The sequence below is a fragment of the Triturus cristatus genome, chromosome 8, assembly GCF_964204655.1.
Source record: "Triturus cristatus chromosome 8, aTriCri1.1, whole genome shotgun sequence".
In the NCBI taxonomy this organism is placed as follows: domain Eukaryota; kingdom Metazoa; phylum Chordata; class Amphibia; order Caudata; family Salamandridae; genus Triturus; species Triturus cristatus.
Genome location: NC_140591.1, coordinates 42,864,847 through 42,877,203, shown reverse-complemented (window position 1 = coordinate 42,877,203; position 12,357 = coordinate 42,864,847). Strand labels below are relative to the sequence as shown.

At 49.8% G+C, this 12,357-nt stretch overlaps 1 protein-coding gene across 1 annotated transcript in view; it reads right to left on the bottom strand.

Moving 5' to 3' along the window:
* Window positions 1–11,069, bottom strand: part of LOC146799965 (uncharacterized) — a 37,119-nt gene extending 26,050 nt beyond the window's left edge. The window contains exon 1 of the mRNA XM_085620892.1: window positions 10,867–11,069. The gene's annotated coding sequence lies outside the window, so the exon portion shown is untranslated. The remainder of the gene's footprint in view (window positions 1–10,866) is intronic.
* Between the last annotated feature and the right edge of the window lie 1,288 nt (window positions 11,070–12,357).

The following is a 12,357-nucleotide window of genomic DNA, read 5'->3' as shown; positions in this document are numbered from 1 at the left end:
AACCATTTGGCATGTTTCCTGACGGGGTGGGATTTCAAGTCTGACAGCCATGTATAGATGCTCACGGTGCCCACAGTTGCATGAACATGGGCCCGTTCAGGACTTGCGGATATGCATAACCAGACTAGGGGCCATTGTAGCTTTGCCACCGCTTAGTAAAGCTCAAAGTTGGGTGTGCCTAGGCCGCCAGTGGACGCTGTAGGGAAGTAAGCGCAACCGGTCTGCTTCCCTCGCATCATACCATCTTGAGCAGTAAGCGGTGTCGTTCGTGGAAGCTCCTAGTGTGGTAAAAAAGTTAAGTAAGCAAGGGAACATCAACATTTTGGATATTGCCATGCAACCCAGTGGGGATAGAAGCAGCAGTCGCCAAAAGGCCAAGGACCGGCAGATGGAGCTGAACGCTTTGCCTACATTGCCCTCCTTAGGTCTTTTTCCGAGTGATAAAATAGAACACCCAAGTATTTAAAAGTGTCATAACACTACTTGAGACGGGCCCGCAAGGAGCCCTGAGACATCCCCAAATTTGTCTAACAACCGCACAATGCTAGGCAGCAAAGCCTCTACGTCGCATAAATAGACAAGAGCATCATCTGCATAAAACAATATGATGTAACGGACACGCAGCTCCGGGATTACCTCATCTGGCCCGCTGGCAAAGATGGTAAGCTAGCAGTTCCATGGCCAGGGAGAAGATGAGCAGAGATAGTGGACACCCCTGCCTGGTGCCTCTTTGAATAACGAAGCCGTTAGATCATCTGGTCAGTCTTGACCTACCCCGACGGTCTGCCATATAGCATGTAAACCCAATCCAAAAAGGCCATGCCAAACCGCATGGAGTCAAGGGTGAGAAAGAGAAGTCCCAGCTCAGGGTGTCGAACGCCTTCTCGATGTCAAGTGACACAGACTTGTCTGAAGGCGTCTGAGGGTGTCATGCAGGAGGCAGCAAATGTTGGTAAAAGCGCTTCGCCCCGGTATGAAACCGGACTGGTCGACATGGACCAGGGTAGTGATTATTGGGAAGAGGCGATTTACCAGCACTCTGCCCAGCCTTTTGAAATAAAGATTCAGGAATGATAAAGGATGGTATGAGGGGACATCGAGGGGGTCCCTTTCCGGTTTAGGCAGGAACACGATCAGGGCCTCACGGAGTGAGACCGGAAGGTGTCCCAGCGTTTTGGCCTCTGGAAGCACGTCCAGTAAGTGGTGTGTAGCTGCGTGTGACAACTTGTGTGAGGCAGTGCCCTTGTTGAGCTCTAAGTAATGAGTGATACACTGTGCTAACTCCTGTCGGAATGGAGGATTGGAGAGTGCCTCCATCTACAACCGCTGAGTGGATATTGTGGGTCGTTGTCTTCACCATTGAAGTATGACCAATGGCAGTGGTTCGAGAGGGTACGTGCCAAGTACCCCGCCTGTTTTATCTGTGGGCACTGCTGTTTCGTGCAGAGAATAAAGTCAATCCTAGTGTGAATGTCATGTACCAGGGAGTAAAAAGAGTATTCCCAGTGGGTCAGGTGTCCGAGTCACCAAGCATCATGTAAACCACAGTGTTTGGTCCATATACAAAATTATTGTGGGGTTGAAACACATGTGGAGATGTGTAGGGGAGGGGAGGAACGATTGACTGCGACATCCAGTACACAACTGAAATCACCTACCCAGAATCCCACATAGAGGGGATCACAGTAGAGGGCTGAGGTGAGCATGTCTTGGAAACCCGACTGATTGGCAGTGTGGGCATATACAGCTACTAATGTGAGGGAGGCACCATCTAGTTGGCCCTCCAACATTTTAAACTGACCATCTGCACCTACTCTGTGTGTCTACTGCGAACTGCACCACAGGAGCATTCCAAATTAGCACTTCTCTGGAATAAGCTGACATGGATGTGCCAAATACCTGCCCCTGCATTTCATGCAAACCTTTTGTAACTCCGCCAGCGTGAGATGGATTTCTTCTAACATGTATATGAGCATGTGGCGGCGCTTAAGATAAGCATACACGCGATACGAGTTTAGCAGTGGCTAGCCATGCCATGCACATTCCACATGAGTATGTGGTACTGTGGGGTATAAAAGTCAGTCATGTCTTGTGAGCTATCAGTGAGACTCATGGTGGAGGATGTGTTGCCCACTCCTGCCCAGTGACAGTAGCGCGTTGGCACTAAAGATGCTCCCCAGGACCACGGAGGATGCTCACTGGGGACTCCCATGTGCATACCCACCCTTTCAGCAGACTACAAAAAAAACATATTTCATAAGTGAACAGCAGCTGGGTGTAACGGCTGTATCAGCCTCCCAGGACAGCGGTCACGTGTCCCTGTCCAAAAATCCCCAAATGTAAAATGGAAACATCAGGTTTTAGGGCTGGGTATGTCAGCACTGCTACACACTTTGAAGACTTTAAAATTCGCATTGGATCAAGGAAAGGTGACAGTGCTGATTCTGTTGGATCTCTCGGCCGCATACGACACTGTCTCCCATGTTATCGTGGGTGAACAGTTAAGAAGAGCGGGGATCTCGCATAAAGCGTTGGCTTGGCTAACATCATTCTTGGGGAACAGAAGACAAACAGTAACACTCTGCAATTTTACTTCAACAGAGAAGCAGTTGCTCTCGGGTGTGCCCTAGGGCACAGCTTTGAGCCCAACACTTTTTAATATATACATGGTGCCCTTATTAGATCTGGTGTCATCTTTTGACATCGAGACTGTGTCTTACGCTGACGACACACAGCTTATTTTAACCCTGGATAAAGAATCCACAGCAGCAGAAGAAAATTTCCAACAATGTCTCTCTGCTGTTTTTGAATGGATGAAGGCCAATCACCTCAAGTGCAACAGCCAAAAGACGGAGATTATGCTGCTGGGAAAATGTAACATCTTCACGCCCAAACTGTGGTGGCCAACAGATGCAGCCCCACCCCCCCCCCCAATACAGTGGACACTGTTAAGAACCTAGGGGTCAGATTAGATACATCCCTCTCCATTCACCAGCAGGCACTGTCTGTGGCAGGAGCCTGCTTTCATTGGATAAAAACTCTTTAAAAATGCTTTGACCTCCTTCCAGCTATAGCTCCTAAGACCGTGGCAGTGGCTTTGATCTGATCACGCCTAGACTATTGTAACAGTCTCTATGCAGGAGTAAAGAAGAGTTCTTTGAAAAACCTGCAGAATTTTCAAAACGCAGCAGCCCGAATGGTACTGAATCTACCAAGGGGGTCATCTGCCTCTGAGGCCCTCCAAACCCTCCACTGGATGCCAATACACAGGAGGATTTTCTTCAAGATCCTGGTAATAACCTTCAGAGCTGTAAAACAAAGCGGCCCCAAATACCTCAGGACTAGAATAAAAGCTTCTGTACTTGCACGCAACTGGAGATCCTCCACGGAAAATCTGTTAGTACCCCCACATTTCCGTCTGATGTCCAGAGGAGGAAAGTCTATGGCAGTCCTGGGAACAAAAGCAAGGAACCATCTACCCACCCAACTGAGACTCACACAGTTGGAGTCCATGTTTAAGAAAGGACTGAAAACCCGGATCTTTGCAGCGCCAGATAGTCTGGCGTTTATCTCTCATCTGATAACGGCGCCATCAGAGATCACACTCCTTGACACTCCGCTTACCCGCTTGCAGCGCCAAGATGCTCCTTTGGAGTGATAGCCAGCACTTTACAAGTGACTTCATTCCTTCATTCATAAACAGTAACGAAAAACATACAAACAAGTCCTCATTGGAGCAGGTGTGAGGTAGCATCAAAGGCCACCGTGCATATTCAAGGCCCATTCCAAAAAGGCCCAGCTACCGGGCTGCCAACCCCAGCTAGAGCCCACACGTCGCAATGGGGCCAGGGTGCGCCACCTCTTCTCATCGACGAGGAATCAACACATGAAGTGACGGTCACATGAGATCGTCGGCCAAGCGTGGTGTGAATTTCAGGTCAGGTGTGCCCCTTGTGGTAGAGGACCCGGAGGCACCTGTGTCAAAGCTAGAGTCCAAGATCGGTACGGTTCACAAGGCTTGCTCATTGGCTACCTGGGCCTGGGTGGGTCTTGTCAGACTCCCTCTCAGTCTTGTGAGTTTGGGTCGTGGAGTTACCTATTCCCCATCTGTGCGATCAGCCTCTGCCAAACCCACAAGGCCTTTTGCATGCAACCAAGTCCATTCATCCTCCAATGAGGAGAAAATGTGGGCGATTCACCAACTATCACCTTAAGTTTTGCAGGGAATACCAAGGCGTAACGAAATTGTAGCTCATGTAAGTGTCGCTTCACTTTTAGGTAGACCTTCGCTGGCAATGTACTTCGATTGTGAAGTCTAGGTATGTGGAAATGTCTATGTTCTCGAAACGCATGGGGTCCTTTGTGCGAAAGAGTTGTAGGATCAGATCTCGATAATTAAAGCAAGCACTGAGTGCGCGAGGCAGAGCTCCAGGTAAAAGTGGTCGGCCTGGGTCACAATGTGTGCGCTTCACCAAAAACAGCTTGGGGACCTTGTTCTCCAGCACATTGGACATCAGCCAGTCTTCCAAGAAGAGCTCGCCGCTGGGATGTTCAGCATGTTCCGGGAAGCCTAGGAAGCAGATGTTGCACCTTGCGCGGCATTCAGCATCCTCCGCATGGCAAAGTATGGAGGTCATTTCTTCCTGCATGGTGAGCATACTGGCCTGCAGATCCTTCACAATAGGGTTTTGTGTAGGACATGGCAGATTCCATTACGTCCCCTCGGTCCACCAGCTTGCGGTGATCTGCTCTCAAAAGGTTCACATCTAAGGAAACAGCATCTATTTTCACCTCAAGGGATGTTTTAGTGTCCAGGATGGCATGGAGAATCTTTTCAAACTGCATGGAGTGCTTGTCTAGGATGGATTCCAGGTGTTGTAGGACCCCCAATGTGTGGTTGGCAGAGGACGGGGGTGGCCCGAGGCACGGGGATCAGGGAGTGAGTTCTTAGCAGTCCATGTTTTCCCAATGCTTTTTTCAAAGACGGTAAGCAGACATGAGGTGGTGCTGGTTGCATCCAGGCTAGGACATCACAACTATTACAGTACAACTGTTGTGTGTAGTGAGCAGACATGAGGCAAACAAGTGTTCCGGGTCAGTTGGAGAACCTTTGTGCTAATTTCAGGATAGGGGGCACCCAGCTCAGCAGGGAGTGCATTGGGAGACAGGCCTGCACCTCTCGCTAGAGTGTGCAATGAGTGGGTAACAGACAGCCTATGGGTTCAATGTAGGTCTACGAGCCACAGGTTCTCCTCACTGGTGATGTAGAACTCCTGCGCAGCTGCTCGAACTTAGAGCTCAGTCCCCACTGATCCATGCCACCAGTAACGCTGCCAGCTCAATCCCACACCAGAGCGCGGGACCCAAATGCCACCACAGGGAGCTATTGGTGGGGTAAGTCAAGGTCAGTAGCCCCCAATATGCTCATATGATGCGACAAATGGGCAGCAGCAGTCAAGCAGGCAGCAATTCACCAGGGCCTGCATCGTGCAGCAGCGGTGCAATGGGGAACGCCCAGGGAACTCACTACAGCGCAGTGTCTCCGCCAGAGGGGTGGGGGGGCACGTTCTCACAACCCCTTGCCCCCCAAGAAGTAACTGAAGGTCTGTTGGCTGTGGTGGTGCAAATGGGACCCATCGACTCAAAGGGGGTCTGTAGGACAAGCAGCTCTTTTGGTGCAGGTATGCAATGTCACCAGCTGCAAGGCCCATTCAACTGTAAGGCCCATTCAACTGCAGGGGGCCATGTTGTGCGTAGGCAGGTCAGGTGGGGCTTTTTATTGATCTATTATTTTATTTTCAGTTGTATTGTTCGCACAGGGGACACAGGAGGTCACGGGATGCTTTCTGCCATGACTAGGAGGGGCACGCATCCCCGCAACCCCCTTAGCAACTGGTAGGCCACATGCAGCATTGACACACCAGAGGCCGATGCCGCAAGCTCGATTCATTATATGCCAGTACTGGTCTCAGATGGGAGGGAGCGGCCTCGGAACTTCTTGTACTCATTGGAGGGTACAGCGCCTTGACTCACACCACCAAGCACCAGCCACTGGGGGCACACCTCGTGCGATCGCAGCCTCACCTCAGGCAGCACGGGCCGCGAAGATCCTGGATCGCACCCACTCAGGTTAAGAGTATGCAGACAGCAGGAGCCATTGAGCTCCCAGGTGGGCGCGTTGTAATGGGTGGCAGCTCCGCCAAGGATTATGGGCGAAAGCAGGGTTCAGGTTGGGGCAGGCACAGTGCCCCTCAGGCAAGGCTCCAGAGGGGTGGCCAGCCCGTGTGTGTGAACGCCGCAGACCACTCACAATGTTTTTGCCACAGTTGGGTTTCAGGCGGTCCCCTTGCCTCATCTCGCAGTCCCAGAGCATGGCGACAGGGACTTTGGACATCCTCCAGTAAGCGGGCTCAGCGGCAGACAGGATGGCTGCAATCGTGACAGCCTAGTGTTTGGGCCCAGCATGGAGCTCCGCTAGCAAGAGTCTTGGCCACAACCCCAGACGAGGTACTGATTAATTGCTTTATTGGTGCCCTTCCACGATTCAGGCTTGGATTCAGGTACTTTATTTTTTTTTATCCTCCCTCCAGTCATTGTTTCTTCCTTGTCATCGTTGCTTGCCAGTTGTTGCTTGCACCCCAACGCCTCCTGCAGTTTTTGTTTGCCCTCCTGCCATCTCCAGCCGTCGTTGCGTGCTACATTTTGGTTGCACCTAGCATTTTATTTAATCTATGAAGTCTGAGCTAACTATGCAAACCTAGCATCTTGGTTGGAGTAAAACACAAAATGGTCAGCTATAAGCGCCCTGTGTATTATTTTCTTTCTGTCTGCAGGTAGAAAAGTACGTGATCTCACACGCAGACAGGGGATAGACCCAAGATAAGGCAGTAGAGAAAAAGCTACTTAATCCCACATTTCACTGTAGCACTGAGTTACACCACAGACCAGGGGTAGCTGGTGAAATTTGAAACGGAACAGAAAAAAGTACTACTGTGAGACCATGTACATACACCTAGCCGGTATAGGAAATAAACAAGCCCTACAAGCACTGCACAGTGCTGCTTAGTGTGTGTTTTCCATCCAGGCCAGTAAATACAATGGGAACAGTGCATGTTAGCTCATGCCATAACAACAATTTGACAAAGAGTTGCACTAACTTCATTAGAAAATTAAAGAAGTTGCAACCTTCCAGGAGGTGACACTGTTTGATTACACTAATTCAGAACAACTGCATCACACCAACCTAGTCAGTGTAAGTGCTAGTGGCATCATTTACTGTGGAAAAATGCTAACAGGTGTTGTCCTAAGAAGCCTGAAGCATTTAGTGGAGGTTTCTGACGGCCATGAATGCTGGAACAAAAGAAAGTCAAAGTGGGCCGTCTGTCATCTGTTAAACATTGAAGAGGGACTGCTGCAAAGCAGATGTTTCTCACTGCCTGAGTAAAATAGGGTCTGACTGCTTCATGCAAAGCCATCACTGAGTTTCATCAACCTTGATGTGGTCACTTCTGTAGAACCTCTCTTTTGACAATCAAGAAAGTAAAAAAATAAGCCCAATTAGTGAGATTCCCACACACCCACAATGGTCATCCCATAATTGTCTGGTTGTCGGATAATGCTCTGAGTGAAGGTACTTTTTAAGTGTAAGAACAGATGGAAAAAAAATCAGACCTCAAAATCAAAAATGTGGAGTCGCAACACCCCAATGCAGAAGCTGCCACTCCTGTTAAAATGTTTATGAGCACCCATGCTGTAGAAAATGAAAGATTGTACCCACCCCAAGAGTGGTACCATCTCATGTGTGGGCCCTTCCTATACTCACATCCAAGAGAGAACAAGCCAAAACTGGTAGGTATCCACCAGCAGGGATGAGCGCATCTTCTCTCTCACTTTTCCCTACACTGATGCACAGATGAAGCAACACACTTGCTCTGGCGTGGTTTGAGCAGACTCTGCATACAGATAGAACACAACAACAATTACCTCACAAGCTATACTTCACTCACTCAGTTTGTACCCATTCCAACACTGGCACCCAAGGCTTAAGTCTCTTATTTCTCACCCATTTTCGCTTCAAATCTATGCACAGTAGCAATGACAAGCAAGATAAAAATATAACTCTGGTCCTTATGCCCATCAAAACATTACCCATATATACCTGATGAAGTTCATTCCATAGCACAACACAGGGAAACTGTGCTATGTATTTGAAAACGTGCTTTGGCACCTTTTCGGGGTTATCAAGCGCTATATAAATGTACTACTACACTACCACCCTGAGACAGATAAGACCCTGCTCTGCCTGCTCCACACAGCATCAGGGTGGGCGGAGTTTCTGTGCATAGTCCAGGTCAGCATCGCTGCCAGGTTTTTATTTTCCTTATGAGCTACATTTCCATATTTTCTGGGTGTGTATATGTGCATTTCACTTATTTTGGGTGAGCAAGTAAAAGATGTGAGCCTTTTATTTCACCCACATGTTTAGATTTAGGAAGAATCAAAATTGAGGAAAACAAACTAATACGAACAGAGGACTACATTCAATCACAACAAACTCTTTGCTTTCTCAAAGTCAGCCAGCACCGCTCTTTCAACCTTTTTCATTTTAATTAGATCAAGCACAACAAATACACTTTACCGATAGTAAATAGAGAAAGACTTGTGCCAAAAGGTGACATACTGCTTAAGGGGGTGATTTAACTTTAAGGCCATCAAATACCATTTGAGGCAGCTCCTTAACAAGCTGATACTGGCCCTGTGCCAATCTAATCACTGCCTCCTTTTATATAGGAGCTGCAGAGCATCATGGGTCAGTTGCCAGGCAATGCTCATGGCAGTATTTGTACTTGATTCCAGGGTGCCATCTGATGTATGGAAATGAAGCCTAATGTCACAAATGACCTCCTGAGCCCTCACTCTTGCATGGGGTCGGGAACCTCCGGGATGGACTGCACACTTGGGATTGAAATGACTGAGGACAGTGAACAAGGGGTGGCGGGGACAGGAATTGAGGAGGGATACATGAAATGACAAAGCAGTGCTTTAGGTTATCAGTGCATTGCACGAGTAGAAATGAAAAGGACAATGGTGTGGTTGTTTTACCAGTCAATGTTTCCTGATGACTGCTTGCAGTCATGCTTCGCGGGTGGGCTGTGTTGCAATTGCATAGACCCGGTCTAGACAGGGCGCTCACAGGCAAAGGAGGAGGGAATGCCTCATCATGACGACGCTACAACGCTGAGGTCACATAATGACATAACAAATACGATATGGGGCCTGGGGCTTTAGAAAAAAACATTCTAAAAAATACAACATGTAAAACTAGCACACTTATGATCGGAATTACTGCTTGTGTGGAAAGAGTTCCGGTCCCCGAGAATAAGTGGTAGTGGCACTGGCACCCACCGAAACAAATTCAGCACCGTGGATGACCTTATCTGCCCTGCAAGAGTGTAATGCACCCCCTGGGTCCATTTTCAAGGGGCACAGGAGTGAGTAGGGGGCGCGTATGTCTAACGGCAGCTCGGTGTTTAGGCGCCTACACCACTAGTTTCAGGTAGCTCGAAAACAACAAAAGGTGCGCAGATCCACAGGAGGCTGGACCCAGCGCTTGCTGTTTGTGTATTTAAAGCCTCCTACAAGCCGCTTGCAGCTGAACTGATCCAGTGCCACATGTCACAGAATGTGTCCCATAAACAATGTACCGAAGAAGGGAGTCTCAGACTGCGCCGCTGACTAAACAGAGTCGAGCGGATCACGGAAGAAACAAGCATTGGCATAGCCAATAGGTCTCGCTTTTGGGACCTTATAAGTGTTTAGCCATGGAACAGTTGCATAACTAAATACTTATAAGGTCCCAAAAGCGAGACCTATTGGCTATGCCAATGCTTGTTTATAGAGGCACTACAGTTGAAGATTCTAAGGGTGGAAGAGCACTGCTCCGTTAGCAAGCATAGGCACTACAGCGCTTCCAGTTCAAAAGTAACTGCAGACACAAAAGAACATGGAAGGGGGGGAGGAATGCTAAAGCAACACAGGGAAGACTGGCATATGGTGAGCACTTTCGCGGCCGCTTTGATGTTCTCAGTGGCCGCGCTGCTCACTGAGAACATCAAAGCGGCCGCAAAAGTGATCAGCAGGCTGCCAAATGGTGCGCGCGCCTGGCGCACATGCACTGTAGTTGGCGGCCTGAAAAGCACTCGTTTGCACTTCCAAATCCCGCTTTCTATAGCTCTCGCCAGAGCAGCGCTAAAGCGCTGGCTCAGGCGAGACCTAAAAAAGAGAGGAGAAACTGCACAGGAGAGATGGAGAGGAGGAGAGGTGGGACGGAAGAGGTGGGGGTGGGGGGAGGGTGATGCTGCACAGGAGAGGTGGGAGGGGGAGAGGCTGCACAAAAGAGGTGGGAAGGGGAGACGCTGCAAAGGAGAGGTGGGAAGAGGAGAGGCTGCACGGGAGAGGTGGGAAGAGGAGAGGCTGCACGGGAGAGGTGGGAAGAGGAGAGGCTGCACGGGAGAGGTGGGAGGGAGAGGTGGGAAGAAGAGGAGAGGCTGCACGGGAGAGGTGGGAAGAAGAGGAGAGGCTGCACGGGAGAGGTGGGAAGAAGAGGAGAGGCTGCACGGGAGAGGTGGGAAGGGGAGAGGCAGCACAGGAGAGGTGGGAAGGGGAGAAGTTGCACAGGAGAGGTGGGAGGGAGAGAGGCTGCACAGGAGAGATGTAGGGGGAGGCTGCACAGGAGAGGTGGGAAAGAGAGAGGCTGCACAGGAGAGGTGGGAAGGGGGCCGCAGGCGGGGAGGGGCCATGGCTTGGAGAGGAGAGTTAAGGTTGTCCAGAAGCGGGGAGGGGAGAGGCGGACAGGAAGACTCCTACCTGCGCAGACACCTGCTCAGAGCCCTCTCTCCCTCGGCCTGGGACGGTGGAGATGACAATCCGAGGCCGGGGGTGATGTCTGGGGTCAGAGGGTGAAGGTCGCCGCACAGACGGAGGATCCTTCCACCCCTACAGCTGCTGGAGCCGGAGGAAGAGCGAAGAGGCTGGAACCGACTGTATTCACTGCTCGTGCTGTCTCTGCTCTGACTAACCCGGAAAAGATAATTACGTCACTGTCGGTTTACCGTATTTGAAAGAAACAACGGACTAAGCTGAAAGAGACGACTGGCTAAGAAGTGACAAATAAACTGTAATGAACACAAACGAGAATAAACTAACACATAAACACAAAATTGAATTAATATTTTCGTGTCGAGTTTGTACCGTCTCTCAACATTCTCCTCTCTGTAGTCAGCAAAGAGGATTTCGCCAGGATGGGACGTTTACACTGCATGGAAAATACACTACAGCATCAAGCGCTGCCGTTTGTTTCAACAGGAGCATGCAGTGTATATTGTAATGCTGCATTTATATACATGAGCTGCCAGATGTATAGTGTGACATTTCCATATTTTCAGTGTGCGATGTGCATAGCTACCACGTTTTCATATGGCTTATGGTGCATAGCTGCCAAGGTTTCAGATTGCTTATGTGTGACATTTTCATATTTTCAGTGTACTTAGTTGTGAAATTCTACAGTCAAATGTGTGACACTTTGAGTGACACTTATCTTTTACTGTCTTTCATACTATTAATGGCTTGCAAAGTCAAAAGTGCTTTCTCAGTCCCAGGATGGGACCTCGTAGCACTATAAGTAGAAAAGCCACTATTCTATACGCTGCCAATCAAGATTCTTCTCTGACTACACACAGAAAGAAAACTGCAGAGAGATTGCATTAACCATTTGAGTTTGCAGAATGTAAGAATGCATTTCCCACCCAATATTTGAACTTACATTTACTGTTTGTAGTATTTCACGGTCTAGTTGTTTGAGACCGCCCCACTACATCCGCGGGCCAGGCGTGGCCTGCGGGGAAGTAATAAAAGGAGCCGCCCGCTCGGGGGCGAGGTCTCCAATCACAGTACGCGTGTGGCCTGAATCTGTTCCCGGCGCCGCGGCACTTAGCGCGCCAATACCCCCAAGGGCCCCGGGTAACGCACACTACACTGGTGACGAGGGTGGGATCAAAGACCCGCGCACCAGCTGCCGTGCAACTGCCGCGCACCGAAAAGGAAATCGGAGTGTCGAGGATCGAAGCGTCGAGGATCGGCGCGCGCGCGCACGTGCAACAGGCCCAGCGGAGTACACCCTGCCGGGCAGCATCACGACAATCAGCAAGGGGAACACGGTGAGTGCAATCTCACGCGCTCATCCCATTGGGGCAGCCAGCACAACAAACAAGAGAGCTGCATATGAGGCCAGCAAATGGGGAAATAGACACCCTGATAGCGAGTATAGGCCCAAAACCAGCCCCTGTGCAAGGCTCTATA